The sequence below is a fragment of the Chiloscyllium plagiosum genome, unplaced genomic scaffold, assembly GCF_037043375.1.
Source record: "Chiloscyllium plagiosum isolate Xiang-an unplaced genomic scaffold, Cpla_swu_hap1 HiC_scaffold_37, whole genome shotgun sequence".
Taxonomy (NCBI): Eukaryota; Metazoa; Chordata; class Chondrichthyes; order Orectolobiformes; family Hemiscylliidae; genus Chiloscyllium; species Chiloscyllium plagiosum.
Window position 1 is genome coordinate 50,335,290 of NW_028270175.1, and position 13,373 is coordinate 50,348,662.

A 13,373-nucleotide genomic window follows, 5' to 3' on the forward strand; every position below is an offset into this window, starting at 1 on the left:
TACGTGTATTTGGAAAGACAAGGGCTGATTCAAGACGGTCAGCATGGCTTTGTGAGTGGAAAACCGTGTTTCACAAACCGGATTGACTCTTCGAGGAGGTGGCCAAGAGAGAGATGAAGGCAGAGCAGTGAACATTGTCCACGTGAACTTTAGCGAAGCATTTAACAAGGTTCAAAGGGACGTAAAACATCTAGCCAGGAGGAAGAAGGAAGCTAACTAAAGGTTGAGGATGCAAGAATCAGACAGGTTTCTAGAGGCACTCTTTGAGTGCGAGCAGCAGCTAAGGTAAGACAGTTTGTTTTAAAATTACTTACCGGTAGCGGGCAACGGTGTTTTTTTTTCTCTTCACAGAAAGAGCGGGAGCAGCAGGGGGAAGTGACGAAGACCAGAGGGGCAGCCGGGTAGGTTTTTTTCCCTTTAAAAGCGCGCAGGGGTAAGTAACGGGGCTCAGGCCTCTGGCACGGAGCTTGTCGCCGTTACTCAGAAGGGAAGGGTGGAGAAGAGCAGAGCAATAGTAATTGGGGACTCGATAGTTCGGGGCACAGATAGGCGGTTTTGTGGGAACGAGAGACACTCACGTTTGGTATGTTGCCTCCCAGGTGCAAGGGTACGTGATGTCTCTGATTGTGTTTTCCGGGTCCTTAAGGGGGAGGGGGAGCAGCCCGAAGTCGTGGTCCACATTGGCACCAATGGCATAGGTAGGAGGAGCGCTGAGGATGTTAGGCCGGCTTTCAGGGAGCTAGGTTGGAAGCTCAAAGTTAAAACGAACAGAGCTGTTGTCTCTGGTTTGTTACTCGTGCCATGTGATAGAGAGTCGAGGAATAGGGAGAGAGAACAGTTAAATGCGTGGCTACAGGGATGGTGCAGGAGGGAGGGATTCCGGTATTTGGATAACTGGGGTTCTTTCTGGGAAGGTGGTACCTCTATAAACAGGATGGTCTGCACCTGAACCTGAGGGGCACCAGCATCCTTGGTGGGAGGTTTGCTAGTGCTCTTGGGGGTGGTTTAAACTAACTCTGCAGGGGCATGGGAACCCAGACTGTAGCTTTAGGGTGCAGGGCCTGGAGTGTAGGGAGGTTAGGAACATGGCATCAATTTCAAAGGAGGGTGCCTGTAAACAGGAAAGTGGCTTGAAGTGTGTATACCTCAATGCAAGAAGTATACGAAATAAGGTAGGTGAACTTGCAGCGTGGGTTGGTACCTGGGACTTCGATGTTGTGGCTATTACGGAGACATGGGTAGAACAGGGACAGGATTGGCTGTTGCAGGTTCCAGGGTTTAAATGTTTTAGTTGGGTCAGAGGTGGGGGTAAAAGAGGGGGAGGTGTGGCATTGCTTGTCAAAGATAGTATTACAGTGGTGGAAAGGACGATGGATGAAGACTCGCCATCTGAGTTAGTTTGGGCTGAGGTTAGGAATAGGAAAGGTGAGCTCACCCTGTGAGGAGATTTTTACAGGCCTCCTAATAGTCCTAGAAACGTAGAAGAAAGGATTGCGAGGATGATTCAAGAGAAGAGTGAAAGTAATAGGGTGGTTGTTATGGGGGACTTTAACTTTCCTGATATTGATTGGGAAAGCTATAGCTCAAGTTCGTTAGATGGGTCAGTGTTTGTCCAATGTGTGCAGGATGGTTTCCTGACACAATATGTAGATAGGCCAACAAGAGGTGAGGCCATACTGGATTTGGTTGTGGGTAATGAACCAGGCCAGGTGTTAGAATTAGAGGTAGGTGAGCACTTTGGGGACAGTGACCACAATTCGGTGACTTTTACTCTAGTGATGGAGAGGGATAAGTGTGCACTACAGGGCAACAGTTATAGCTGGGGGCAGGGAAATTATGATGCGGTGAGGCATGACTTAGGATGTGTGGCTTGGAAAAGTAAGCTTCAAGGCAAGGGCGTAATTGATATGTGGAGCTTGTTCAAGGAGCAACTATTGAGTGTCCTTGATAAGTATGTACCCTTCAGGCAGGGAGGAAAGGGTCGTGTGAGGGAGCCGTGGTTTAATAAGGAATTGGAATCCCTTGTTAAAGGGAAGAGGGCGGCCTATGTAAAGATGAGGTGTGAAGGTTCAATTGGGGCGATTGAGAGTTATAAGGTAGCCAGGAAGGACCTGAAGAGAGAGCTAAGAGCAGCAAGGAGGGGACATGAGAGGTCCTTAGTTGGTAGGATTAGGGTAAACCCTAAGGCTTTCTATAGGTATGTCAGGAATAAAAGAATGACTAGGGTAGGAATAGGTCCAGTCAAGGATAGTAGTGGGAAGTTGCGTGTGGAGGCTGAAGAGATTGGGGAGGCACTGAATGAATACTTTTCGTCAGTATTCAATCAGGAACAGGACATTGTTGTCAATGTGAGTACTGAGTCACAATTAAGTAGAATGGATGGCTTTGAGGTATGTAGAGAAGAGGTGTTGGAAATTCTGGAAAGGGTGAAAATAGATAAGTCCCCTGGGCCTGATGGCATTTATCCTAGGATTCTCTGGGAAGCAAGGGAGGAGATTGCAGAGCCATTGGCCTTGATTTTTATGTCCTCGTTGTCTACAGGAGTAGTGCCAGAAGATTGGAGGCTAGGAAATGTGGTTCCCTTGTTCAAGAAGGGGAGTAGGGATAACCCTAGTAACTATAGGCCGGTGAGTCTCACTTCTGTTGTGGGCAAAATCTTAGAGAGAATTGTATGGGATAGGATTTATGAACATCTGGATAGGAATAATGTGATCAAGGATAGTCAGCATGGTTTTGTGAAGGGCAGGTGATGCCTCACAAACCTTATTGAATTCTTTGAGAAGGTGACTAAGGAGGTGGACGAGGGGAAAGCGGTAGATGGATTTTAGTAAGGCGTTTGATAATGTTCCCCATGGTAGACTACTGCAAAAAATACGGAGGTATGGCATTGAGGGTGAGTTGGAGGTTTGGATTAGGAGTTGGCTGGCTGGAAGAAGACAGAGGGTAGTAGTTGATGGCAAAGGTTCATCTTGGAGTGCTGTCACTAGCGGTGTTCCGCAAGGATCTGTTTTGGGACCATTGCAGGTTATAAATGACCTGGAGGAGGGGTTAGAAGGTTGGGTGAGCAAGTTTGTGGATGATACGAAAGTCGAAGGAGTTGTAGACAGTGAGGAAGGATATGGCAGGTTACAGCGGGATATAGATAAGCTGCAGAACTGGGCAGAAAGGTGGCAAATGGAGTTCAATGTAGCTAAGTGTGAGGTGATTCACTTTGGTAAGAGTAATAAAAAGATGGGGTACTGGGCTAATGGTCGGATACTTGGTAGTGTGGATGAGCAGAGGGATCTTGGTGTCCATGTACACAGATCTTTGAAAGTTGCCACCCAGGTAAATAGTGCGGTGAAGAAGGCATATGGCGTACTGGCTTTTATTGGTAGAGGAATTGAGTTCCGGAGTACTGAGGTCATGTTGCAGTTGTATAAGACTCTGGTGCGGCCGCATCTGGAGTATTGTGTGCAGTTTTGGTCGCCATATTATAGGAAGGATGTGGAGGCACTGGAACGGGTGCAGAGGAGGTTTACCAGGATGTTGCCTGGTATGGTAGAAAGATCGTATGAGGAAAGGCTGAGGCACTTGGGGTTGTTTTCATTGGAGAAAAGAAGGTTTGGGGTGACTTGATAGAGGTGTACAAGATGATTAGGGGTTTAGATAGGGTCGACAGTGAGAATCTTTTTCCACGTATGGAGTCAGCTATTACAAGGGGGCATAGCTTTAGATTAAGCGGGGGTAGGTATAGGACAGATGTTAGGGGTAGGTTCTTTACTCAGCGAGTCGTGAGTTCATGGAATGCACTGCCAGTAGCAGTGGTGGACTCTCCCTCATTATGGGCATTTAAGCAGGCATTGGATAGGCATATGGAGGATAGTGGGCTAGTGTAGGTTGGGTGGGCTTGGATCGGCGCAACATCGAGGGCCGAAGGGCCTGTACTGCGCTGTATTCTTCTATGTTCTATGTTCCATGTTCTAAATGGCTTTTTATGGCACAGGAAAGAAATGGCGATGTCTAAGTGAGAGAAAGGGATTATTGCGATCATCCCTGAGAGTGTTTTTGGGGCAGTATTTGGGGTACTGTGGATAGACTCTCTCTGAAGTTTCACTCAACTAATCCCTGAGATGATGGCACCATGAGCAGTGAGTGAAGCTCAGTGAGAGAATAAGAGGTGATTGCATTGAACTTTAAGTGGGATGGACAATCACTCATGATGTTCTAAACAGGCACTGATACAGAGATGAATTCCATGTCATTTTTGTCACTCGGGTTACATGATTCTCGATAGTTTAAGAGCGTCTACGAACGTTCCACCCAACTGCACGCACTCCCTATTTTGATTGAGACAGAGAGAGAGAGAAAGAGAGAGGTTCAGGGTTTTGAATAAACTCTCCAAATATTAATACAGTTCAACTGGTGTGTGATCCTGCAATGAACGTCATGTTATCCATAATCCCGACAGGAGCCACAAGACCTTCATTATGAAAGAGTTAACTCTTTTGTGGGCGGCACGGTGGCACAGTGGTTAGCACTGCTGCCTCACAGCGCCAGAGACCTGGGTTCAATTCCCGCCTCAGGCGATTGACTGTGTGGAGTTTGCACGTTTCCTCCGGGTGCTCCGGTTTCCTCCCACAGTCACAAAGATTGCAGGGCCAGGTGAATTGGCCATACTAAATTGCCCGTAGTGTTAAGTAAGGGGTAAATGTAGGGGTATGGGTGGGTTTCGCTTCGGCGGGTCGGTGTGGACTTGTTGGCCCGAAGGACCTGTTTCCACACTAATGTAATCTAATCTTCCTTGCAACATCTGACCTCAATGGAGAACATGGGTGTGTCTTCTCGGAGATGGAAGATGCCTCCTTGAGACTTGACACAAACATTTGGCTTCCCTCCTCACTGCCAGCAAATAGTGGAGCCAAGATAAATACCATAGAGCCCTCTATCAGTGCAGTCTCAGTTTCATTGGTTTGTCATGTTGGACTATCAATGACAACCACCTGTTCCTGTATAAGTGTCTCGTGGGACTGTTTAGCTTCCTCCTGGTCTCATGGAACAGGTTTAAGGGTCTGATTGGGCTCTGCCTGCTCCTGTTTAACAGCTCGATGAACTGACAGACCCCTTCTCTTCCTGTGGAACAGGCAGGAGGATTGAATGGGCTGTCCCTTTTCTTGTTCAGTAGTTTGCTGAATGGCTTCCACATATCCGTGTGTAACCAACTTGCGATGGTGAGTGAGCTCCTCTTTGAACTGTAGAAATGCGCAGTGTCTGGCCGTACTGTTACATGAATGTTGCTGGCGCTTTAACAGCTCAAAACGGAATGTTGCCTGCGTCTTGCTGCACATGGACACAGAATGGTTGATGAGGGACAAAATGCTCTGAGCATTGTGTGATCTTCAGTCATCATCCCCACTTCAGATCTTATGATGGGGAAAAACATGGATGGAGCAGCTGAAGATGTTTGTGCTGAGGAGGTTAACCTGAGGATCTCCTGCAGAGATGTCCCGTAACTGAGAGGACTGTTGGCCACTGACCACAAGCATCTTTCTTAGTGCTCTGAAAGGTTCAGACAAGTGGGAGGTTACACCTGATTCCCATTCAGCTCAAGTAAGTAGGCGGTCCCGATGCCATCCTCAGTCAAATACAGCCTTGATATCAAAGCCATTCACTCTTTTCTGAGCCCCTGTGTTCACCTCTTGTTCATATCAATAGACGACGGTGTATGTGTGGGGAGTGTTTTCCTCTCACAGAAGGTAATCACTGTCAGACATTATCTGGGCTAGAGAGTTATTGGAGCTACATCACTGTAAGTATTTAAGGAGGATGTAGATGGATTTTTGACCTGTCAGAGAGCTAAGGGGTGTGACGAATTGGCATTAAAGAGGAGTTAAAGTCAACTGTAGATCAGCCAAGATTGTATACAATGATTTGATCATCCGAATTACCGATCCTGATCCTTCTGTCTTCATATTCTGTCATTACAAAGTTAATGGTTGTAATTTTCCTGAACGTTCTGTTATTGAATGTTGCAATTAGAGAGAGTAAAGTATTTTGAGAGTCATCTCTGGGTGAGGTATGGGGGCTGTATTCACTGGGAATCTGGGTCTATAATATGACCAACAACTGAAGCATTAGTTGCAGAGAGGAGACACTCTGTAAAGAGACCAGAGGCATCTTTCGAACCCAGCCTCTATTTCCCAATAACATTTTCCAACCCACACTAAACCGTGCGTGATTATCTGGAGGGAATGAATGATATCCTGTGTTACTGTAGACCAGGTATTTGGATGAAGTGGCCTCGATCTGCTCCTTGCAGGAACGTGAGGGGTTGAATGGAACATCGGAACGTACGGCTGAGCAGCAGGAGTGGGCCATTTTGTCACCGTTCTAACACGCACAAAGATTGTGGTCTCAGCAGCACTTTTCTGTCTGTATACCATTTTCCTAAATTCACTTGTCTGTCAAATGTCACCAATTACAACTTTGAATAAATGTAAACATCCAGGCACCACAAACGTCTGGGGAAAGGAATTATACTTGAACAGCCCTTTGAGAATTTCTCATTTGTGTTCCATGCAAAGTTGGAGGGTCACTGTTTCCTTTTCTAGTCCCAATCCTCCACTGGTTACACCAATCTTAAATGCAACCAGTTTAGTGATGTGGCCAATGATATAGGTCTCAGAGTAGGTCATTTTCGAGAGAAATGAGAGACAGAGAAATTTGAACTCATAACAAATGTTAAAATGATGGAGTGCCCCAAATGTTATTCTGCCTTTGAAGTTATTCTGCTCACACAATGTACTTGTCGTGGGATTTCTTTCTAGAACAGTTGGATTTCGCTGAATTCCCTTTGTTTCAGGCAGTGGAGAGATTCCAATGAATCCTCACCAGGAATCCTTCACAGGTGGTAAAGATAACTCAGGGATTTTCTGGTCTCACACTTTGCTATCGGGCGGAATAAAGTAAGAGAGAGGGATCAATTGGCTGCTGTATCTCAGCCAGGGAACATTTTTCTCCCTCTCTGTGTTGGAATATACAATAATGTCAACTGAACATCAAACTGGGCCATGTGTGTTCTCCTGGAACATCCTCTGGAAAACTTGATTATAGATTATATGCAAGTGCGTCATTCCTTTCAATCGCAAAAAAAGTCCCCACTTTTTAATTTAAAGACATTTGTCTGTGGACGTTGTAAATATCGGTAGGTGTCGTCATAGTATGTGTGTTAATTTTAATACATCTTTTTCTTAAAATGTATTCAAGAGATAATACGCATCCAGTTGATGCACTTTTCAGAAAGTCATCGAGGGTTCAATACTATTTCTTAGCTAAGATCGAAACTGATAATCCCCCATAACAAAAGGCCGGCATTCCAGGAATGAATAAAGGGAAACCTCTTTGAAAATCTTCGAAAAGAATTATCTCCTTTCATTTTATTTTATGAGATCAAAACTGCACACAATGCATCAGGTGTGGTCTCAGCAACGCCCTGTACAGATGCAGTTAAACATTTCTGCGTTTGAACCTGATACCTTTTGCCAAAAACAGCACATTCCATTTACCTCCCAAATAACTTGCTGCATCTGCAGACTGGCTTCATATGATTCATGCACCAAAAACATGGAAACCGCCTGTATCACAGAGTTCTGCAATTTCTCTCCATTTAAATTGATTACCATTGTTTCATCATTAATTCCAAAATAATCAACTTACTTTGTGTTATTTCTGCTGAAGGTTTGCTCACTAACCTTCCCTGTCTACATCGCATTGTCGACTCATTACCTCCATTTGACGACAACATTGAATGGCCATCTTGATGTACAAGCTAACTAAGCTCCAAAACATCCCCCCCCCCTTCCTCCAGATCTTTGATACAGATTATTGATCATTGATGACCCCACAGAGACCTCTGAGGCATTCCATCAATTACAGCTTTGCAACCTGAAAATAAACATTTGTGTCTATTCTCTATTTCCTGTTAGCGACACATACCCTGTTCTTGTGTAGCCATTCAGGCAGTTTGAAAGGCCTCCTCCTGGGCTGTGTAATGTACTAAATGAACCTAATTATTTCATTCTATATTCCTGTGTAATTCCTTAGAGGGGTGGAATCGTCTCCTCTTGTCTCATTGTAACGATCCTATCTGACTGAATGGGGTGGTCCCCAACCCTGTAACAGCGTCGAGGGCTGGAATGAGGGAACAACACATGGGGTAGGGACAGCAGTATATCTCTGTAACAACCTCGAAGTGTCGATTGAGGGAACAACATATGGCGTAGGGACAGAAGTTGTCCATTCGGCTGCACCATTCAGAATGTTCATGGCTGATCCGAGTGTGTCTGACCATCCATTTCCTGTCTGTTTCCTACAAACACTGAATCTTCAGTGCAGCAAAGATCAGTTGAGCTGAGCCTTGCAAATCTTCAATAACCGAGTCTTTACTGATCCCTGAGGATGAGGACACCACTGGTAGCACAACACTAAAGTGAAAGAGACGTCCTTATTTCGTTGTGGGACTGTTATTTTAATACTGTCTTAACTGAACAACAAATCACCACCTCTTTTCAGACATAAGGACAGAATAATTAGGAATAAAGATTAACAAAACCTGTCCCACATTCCCACTGACCCTTTCCAATCAAATATGTATCATACCCAGCCTCTGCTGATGGCTCAGGAAGAGATTGCCTGATAGCATAATACCGCAGGGACATGAAGGAAATAAGCAGATTGAGTCGGAAATTCCATTCAATAATTTCTTATATGTAGCTCGACCTCATTCTTCTGCCTTCTCCCTAGAATCCTTGATCCCCTTACAAATGAAACACACATTGATTTGTGTCTTAATGTGCTTCTGTGTGTCTGTATGTACGTGTGTGTGTGTCCATGTGCTTGTTATCTACTTGTTTGCGTGTCTCCATCTGTATGTCTGTGTTTCAGTCTGTGCTTCTATCTGTATTTGTGTCTATTTGTATGTGACTGTATATGTCTCTGTGTGTTTCTCCGTGTGTCTATGCCTATCTCCTTGGAAGTTTTGTGTGTGTTCGTATATTGGGGTGTTTAGCAAGACCTCTGTGTATTTCTGTGTCTGTGTCTCTGTGCAGTGAGGAATCCGTGTTTGTTTTTGGAAGTGAATAGACTGTTGTTGGAACTGCCAGTGGATTTAAAGGGAGAATTGTCTTTCACTGAACATTGCACCCTAAACGGTCGGTGGAACATGGATGTTTCAGAACCTTCTCACGACGCACCCCAGTCCTCTCCGGCTCTTTCAGAGTACTGCCCACATAGCAGGGGGAGAGGGTGAGGAAACCGATATTGGACACTCTATCACCGGGCTTGGCACTTTCTGTCCTATTCGAGGCTGTTTCTCCTGGAATGGGAGAAAGGGATGGAGGGAGAGTGGGAATGGGAATGGGTGACCCTGCTGGTTAAGCTGGTGTAGGTGGGGGGAGTTGTGAGTTGACTGGAATGAGTCAGTCAACAGTTTTATTAGTGGATGGGGTATTGCGTAAGTGACAGAGAAATTGAGGAAGAAAGTTACTGAATTCAATAGTGAGAGTTGTAGTGCCTGAGCCTTATTTGGAGATAGAGCGTGAAACGTGTTTGGGGGATAGGTGCTATAACAGATATACAGTGAACGTGAGGGAGCAGAGAGTATATGGTAACTCTTATCCTGACAGAGTGAGGAGGATACTGTTGCTTGTCCTGTATTGCGGGACATTTCTTCAGATCATCCCAGCGTCCAGGTGAGCCTCTCAGAATGTCTTGTCCAGGTCTACCACTAATAACGACACAGAACTATACCTCAGCTTCCACAGAATCAGTTTATGTAGAGCTTACAGATAGTAAGGAGAAACAAATATTGGTGTGTTATATATCAAAACTAAAACGCTAGCAGAGAATCTGAGCATCATATGCTGGAAATTAGATAGGCAAATATTGCGGATACCGTAGTCTTATTGGATGGTCTCAAGTTGCATCTAAACTGCATTAACTAAGTGACTGCTCAAGTTGTCAAAAATAAATTCTATAAGTGGATATGAGGTAGGGTTGAAGAGTATGTTGTGAAGCAAACTAGAGAGCAGGTTATTTCGGATTTGATGTTGTGTGGTCAGAAGGACGAATTATTAACCTTAGTCTGAAGCAGTTTTTAAGGAATAATGATAAGGTGCATTTTAAACGGTGTCTGCATACAATATAGAATGCCTGAACATTCTGGTCACACATCATGGAACACTGGAGGCTAGAGTGTCAAGATAGCTTCAGTGAATTTGGAAAGTACAATATAACATTCCGTGGGAGACAGGCAAGTTAGTCATAGAGGCTGATAGCACGGACACAGGCCCTTCAGCTCAAACTGGTCCATTACGACCAAAATGTCCATCCATGCCTACCCCATTTCCTTGCCATTGTCCCATATCATTCTAATCCTTTCCTATCCATGTATTTGTTAAATGCCTTTCAAATGTTGTTAATGTATTGGCCTCAACCACTTCCCCTGGCATCTCATTCCATGTGCGTTACAGCCCCTGTGTTAAAAAGTTGTTCGTCAGGTTCTCTTTTACTCTTTCCTCTCTGACCTTACACTGATGCACTCTAGTCTGTGATTGCCGAATCCTGGGAAAAAAGACTGGCTGCATTACTCTATCCATGCCTGTCATGATCTTATAGATTTCAATATGATCCTCCCTCAGTCTCATACACACAAAAGTAAGAAGTCCTAGCTTGTCCAACCTCTTTCTATGTCTCAGATCATTGAGACCTTGGCAACATCCTTGTGCATATCTTCTGCACTCTTTCCAGTTTAATAACATCCATCCTATAGCAAAGTGAACAAAACTGAACATTATGCTACCAGAATGGCCTAACCAGCATCCTGTATAACTGCAACTCCCTAATTTCGATACACAGTGATATACACTGATGAAGGCCAGTGTGGCAAAAGCTTTCTTCACTGTCCTGTCTACACCTGAATCATCTTCCAGAGAACCATGCACCTGAATTCCAATGTCCCTCTGTTCCACTACACTCCTTAGGACCCAACCATTCACCAGGAAACTCCAACCTTGATTTGACTTTCTAAAATGCAAGAACTTACATTGATCAATATTAAAATCCATTTACCATTTCTCAGCCCACTTCTCCAGCTGATCAAAATGCTGTTGTAATTTCTGAAATTTCTGAATCACTTCCCCACTCTCCATGATGCTGCCTACTCTCATCTAGATCATAGATATATGTAATATGTAGTGGTTCCAGCACCAACCCCTAAGGCATTCCACTATTCACAGGCCTCCAGTCTGAGCAGCATTTTTTCAGTCTTACCCTCTGCTTCCTACCATCAAGGCAATTTTGTACCTAATTTGCCAGCTCCCTCTCATTTCCATGCGACCTAACCTTCCAGAGCAGCGTACAATGTGGAACCTTAGTGAAGTTTTACTGGAACCCATCTCGACTACGCATAGCACCCTGACCTCCTCAACGTTGCTGGTCACTTCATCAAAGAAATCCAATAAAATTGTGAGTCATGATCTCCTTTGCACAAACTCCCGTGCTGACTTTGATGAAGGGTTTTCGCCCGAAACATCGATTTTCCTGCTCCTCAGATGCTGTATGACCTGCTCTGATTTTCCAGAATCATTCTAATCTTACTCCGAATCACACCCTGTCTTTCCAAATGCAGGTATACCCAATCTCTCTGAATCTTCTCAGGTAACCTACCCACTAGATTTTAGGTTTACTGGTCTTTAGTTCCCAGGTTTATCTCTGTAGACTTTCTTGAATATGGGCTCAGCAGGTTGGACAGTGATGATGGAAAAGAGCCAAGCAGTGCTCCCGCAATTTCTCCTCTATCCTCCTATCCTCCTGCAGAGATCCTGAATATATGTGGTCAGGACCAGGAGGTTTTAGAAATATTGCAAAGTCTGAAAAATACGTCTATTTATTTCAGGTACAAACACCAAAGAGCGAGAAAGTGACTCAATGATGGTTAACATAACAAATTAGAAAATATCATAGGAAGTGACTTCAGAAAAATTCCAGATATTGTGGATACCTGAGAATTCACAGCAATTAACGATCCAGAAAAGGAAGGTCATGAAGCTGATAAGGAAATCAAAAAGCGAACATGCATGCTAGCAAACAGGAACGCAATGACTATATATACACAATCTATATTTCAAAGGAAACAAAATAAAAGCAAGGTCAAATGTGGAAATTTGTAATCGGGAGAGGAGAGGTCATTGTGGAGAACAGGGAAATGGCCAAGAAAATAACCAATTACTTTGCATCTGTCTTCATGGAGGAAGATCCAGAAAATCCCCCAGTAATACCAAGTGATCATATCGGACTTCTGCAGCTAAATACATAAAGTCAATTCATATCAGTAACAAGGTGCTGGATTGAGCATTGCTTAGTCTGACGAAGCAGATGTACTTCCTATCAAAGTGTCAGAAATAAATCCCAATAGTAGTATTGATTGCATTGTCGATGACTTTATTTTATTTTCTTGTACATTCTGCCGAGACCGAAACCTATTGTGGATAAACGTGGTCCAAGCACGATCGATGAATAGAAGGGATCCAAACAGCTACAAAGGAAAAAAGAAAGTGTGGAGAACGACAGACCAATTAACTTGAATCTATAGGGAAACTGTTAGAATCTATTACACAGGATGACATTTTTGATATTTAAAAATTAACAGCAGCAATGGAGAGAACCAGCATGCATTTCTGATAGAGAAATCATATTTGATAAACTTCGGAATTGTTTGAAGTTGTTTCTTACAGCATAGATAATGGGGAACCAGTAGAAGTGGTATGTAATGGATTTTCGGAAGGGTTTCCATAAGAACTCAGTGAGTTCGTAAATGCAATGAATGTGAAGGGTATTCGGAGGAAAATATGTAAGTGGAAAGTTAAAGTTTGGTTCGCCTTCATTTAAGAGAGTCAGAACATTGATGGAAAGACATGTTGAAGCAGTTTCACAGTGTGTTGGTGGGACTGTACCTGGAGTATTGTGTGCGGTTTTGGTGACCGAATCTCAGAAAGAAAATACAGACCACAGAGGAAGTGCAATGAACATTCTCCAGATTAATCTCTCAGATGGTGAGATTGCCTGATGAGGAAACTCAGCCTGTGTTCTCACGAGATTCAAAAATGAGAGGTGCGTCACAGTGAAATTTAGAAAATTAACAAAACATCTGACAAGTTGGAAATTAACAGAACGCTTCCCTCGCTGTCTATTCTATGTTCAAGGTAAATAATGGCAGGATCTGGGACAGGCCAGTTAATTCTGCAAGAAGGAGGAAATTCATCTCTTGGAGGGGACTAATTAACGCAGTGGTATGGAAACCTACTGGCAGGCAAGATTAGGGAGAATCTCCAGATATT

At 44.0% G+C, this 13,373-nt stretch overlaps 1 long non-coding RNA gene across 9 annotated transcripts in view; it reads left to right on the forward strand.

Annotated features, from left to right (window-relative positions):
• Positions 1–13,373, forward strand: part of LOC148139813 (uncharacterized) — an 82,607-nt gene that overhangs the window by 23,344 nt on the left and 45,890 nt on the right. For 3 of the 9 annotated variants that reach the window (XR_015753373.1, XR_015753379.1, XR_015753372.1), the window contains 2 exons: positions 352–401; positions 6,299–6,508. This is a non-coding gene — a long non-coding RNA (uncharacterized LOC148139813). Of the gene's footprint in view, positions 1–351; positions 402–6,298; positions 6,509–11,932; positions 12,633–13,373 lie in introns of those variants that run through there. The other 6 variants (XR_015753377.1, XR_015753376.1, XR_015753374.1 and 3 more) reach the window with 3 other exon arrangements.